This window comes from Cupressus sempervirens, chromosome 11 (assembly GCF_028749045.1).
Source record: "Cupressus sempervirens isolate cs-2001-9-10 chromosome 11, ASM2874904v1, whole genome shotgun sequence".
In the NCBI taxonomy this organism is placed as follows: Eukaryota; Viridiplantae; Streptophyta; class Pinopsida; order Cupressales; family Cupressaceae; genus Cupressus; species Cupressus sempervirens.
The window spans coordinates 843,576,779-843,580,500 of NC_143128.1; positions in this window are offsets into that span (position 1 = coordinate 843,576,779).

Genomic DNA, 3,722 nt, shown 5'->3' on the forward strand with positions numbered 1-3,722 from the left:
CCACCCTCTAAAACCTGCACAATGTATTCTCAAATCTGAAATATTACAATACACTTGCAATGCAAGTTCTTATAGGAGCATATCACCACAACTCAAACTTGAACTCAGACTCAAAGAGACTCCTTCTAGCATTAGTCTTACAAACTAAACTCGATGATTCAAACACCACCCCAAGCCCTCATTTTATAGTGATTTGCCTCTTGGAAACCATTTGTGATTTTACAAAACCATGAGCAAAACAACCATGCCACATGTTACCCACTTGTAATTTGTAACTCCAAGAATACCATTTTCGTCCATAATTTTGTCCTCTAGTTTAGACCCCCATAAAAGTCATATAATGAGTTGTTTACACTCTAAAAATAGCCCTTCTACATTTTTTTAGAGACTAAACACATTTTTAATAACTCATACACCTTTTTCTAACTCATAAACATGTGGAAAGTTACCACAAACAAATTCTAGAATTTTCTAAAAAAATTGATGAGTGGGCTAAAACATATGACCAAAATGGTACATGTTTACTTTTGACAAAAATCAAATTCACTTAGAAGATAAGTTAGAGATGAATAAAACATAATTGTGATTCAACAAAATTATATGGATAGATAGCTAAGATAGAGTTCTATAACATCTTGTTATATGATTTTTTCATTGTTGAACCACATGCAAACTTGATGGGTAGCATAGGCAAAAAATATAATTTTTTTGTATATTCATTAAAAAATGTATCTCAAGCTTATTTGAATCACTTAAGCCTTTGGGTTGGATGCCATAGGAAAATATAATCCTTAGGATTGTTATTTCTCAAAGCAATTAAAAATGTACACACCATACATGATGCACACCATGTGTACAAAATGATCTACAGATTTCATATGGAAAATGGAAAATATGAAAATATTTATTAACCAACAACTAATCTCCTAACATTAATAATTATGGAGGACAACACTAATAGAAATGGTGAGAAACAACCTTAGAGTTTTATTGGATATGTATAACAACATTTGGCATCTTTGGGTAAAGGTAATTTTTCTCGGCATTATATTATTAACAAGGTATTTTCTTTAAAAAGTTTTCCCTAGATATTATATGTTACTTTTGTTGGTAGTGATTTTCCTTAACCTGCTTTACTTGTTGATTGATGAAGGGTAGTTACCTTATGAACACAAATATATAAAATAGAATACAAAAATAATAAAAAATCACAAGATGAGAAATTGGCTTCTTAATATCTATACAAAAATAGAATTACAATATTCAAGAAACATGAAATGCAAAGCCACATGGGAATTTTCTTTATAATATGTTGTAATCTATGGCCAACATATATCTCCCCACAAGTTACCCAGACAACCCTATAGTTATTCATTATACAGGCAATTTTCCAACACCTAAGAAGGTTCTAGAAATTTTAACCCTAAAGTTTGAGGCCAACCAACCCTAAAATATTATTATCCATATTTTATCACATTAGAGTAGGCTACAACAACCTTTGTAACTCAAATGAAACTTTGAAGGAATTTTATTTTCTTTGATTTTAGGTAATCTAACTTTGAGAGACCATAACTCATTGCTAGTTGCTTTGATTAGCTACTATGACCCCATTTTGAAAATTCCACAAACTTGTTTACAACACTTGCTTCGTGGAAGATCAGAAGATATCATTAATCAATTTTTTACCTCTTTTTAGAACATCTAAATCCTTCAAAATTGAGTTCAAATCTTTTATACTTGAGTGCTAATACCAAAAAAAGATTAATGTCTTTGGAAATAGACTTGATCCCATAATGAAACTTTATTGGAAGGATGGTATATCTAGAATTAACCTCCAAGGAAGAAATAAAAAAATCATGAACCCCAATGACCATCTTACTAAAAAAAATTAAGATTCTAGATTAACAACTTTGCAAAGAGATAGAACTAGTTTTGCATTTTAAGTTTGCAAATCAAGAGCAGAAGTGGGAGCAATAACTAAAATGGAGTGGCTAGGGTTTCAGAGGTAGAAGGATCAAGCAATTGAGATGGAGGTGGAGAGTTGAATGAGGATGAAATGGGAGGAGAATGGGGAGATTTGGTAATTTTTTGGGTTGCTACATCAAAACCTAGGATGTCGAGTGTTGAGGATTGGGGGCTAATGTTGTTGGGGCAATGTGGATTTGGGGGTTGTGGTTGTGTGACCTACAATATCTATCTTCTTGATGGTGTCTTTTGTTTAGTAATAAATCAATCTCTAATAAATTCAGAGCTTCCCATGGGTAATTGAGAATTTTTTTTTGGTTCCCACTCTATTATTTGGAGTTGTTGGTTTGGGATGCATCCTAATCTCATCTCATGGGTGCATTTTGTGGATGGGCCTTCTATTCTAGGGAGCCTAATGGGTTTTTTTGGATGAATTTTCTAGGCTTGCCCCTCGCTTGGCCCTCTCATGTTTCTTGATTAGAGGGGTTGGTTGGGACTCTACTCCTTTTTTTGTTGTTTTTATGGATTTCTTGGGAAATCTCATTGGTTTGGGTCCTCCTAGAATGGAACGTGACCTACAACCTTGACGGGCATTTTGAGTTAGGGCCAACAGGGATTTGATGCCCTATGATTCTCATTTGAAGGGAAGTTTTGTTTTTTCTCTCTCTTCTTTCCCTTTGAGCTATGGTCTCTTTTTTATTTTTTGAATATTTAGAATCGACTATGGATGTCCTTTGTCCAGATTCATAAATGGGTTATTCTAGGTTGCTACCAAGAGGATGTTGAAAATTTTCCATGCCCTGTATGGCTCAATCTTGTTTATGTTTTAGTGGAGGAATTTCTTCCCATAATGCAGACTAATGCCTAATTACTTAAGGGCCTTCTCTTGGTCCTTGTATTTGGTTAAGTGTTGATCTCTTTCTATGGGTACTTCCCCTCAATATTGTCAAGTGCTTCTTCTTTTTTGAGTATTTGATGGCCTATGTGCTTTCTCCTGTATTTCCCCTAGATATTTCTATAGAGATGAAGTCTCGCCTTTTCTTTCAAAGGCACCTTTGGCTAACTTCCTAGTTTGAGGACCGGTTCTTGTTGCTGTCTATTAAGCTCACAACTCTTATTGAGGTGGAGATATCATCTATTGAGGTGCTGATATGTTGTGTGCATGTTGTTGATAGTGGGTTGAACATTCCTTCTCAAAAGGTCAATGCTTGGAAGGTGGAGTGGATTCAGGAGAAGACCTTTTGGGGATTCTCTTCCTCCCCATTATCCCTATTGAGTTGGGACACCTTTTTATTAAAGAGAAAGGAAGACATGTAGAGAGGATGATTTTTGTTATTCTCCTTTTGTCAATTTGCGACATTCCTTCTATGTGGCAAACTTGGAGTTTTCTAGTTTTTGCATGTAGATTTTTGACAATGAGATTGACTACTATAGATCTAGAGTTCCTTTTGATTTTGGTGGTGGAGGTAGTCTTTATTGGAGGGGAAGGTAGATGGGTTGTTATTAGTGACAGCACTTATGTTTGCGAGTTTTTCTCCCCTAGCATTGGATTTGTGATCCTTCCACCTCCTACTTCTATAGAGGTGGACCTCTGAGATATTGTGCTAGAAAGGGAGAGTGCAGAGGGACACAAGATTTTTGGGAATGTTGACTTTAACAAGCAGTTCTTCTAGTTATGGACCTATGGCTATGAGCGTTAAAGAGGAACAAGATACCCATTGCCCGAGGTTGGTTTTTGGGCCTTCTAAGGATGATTT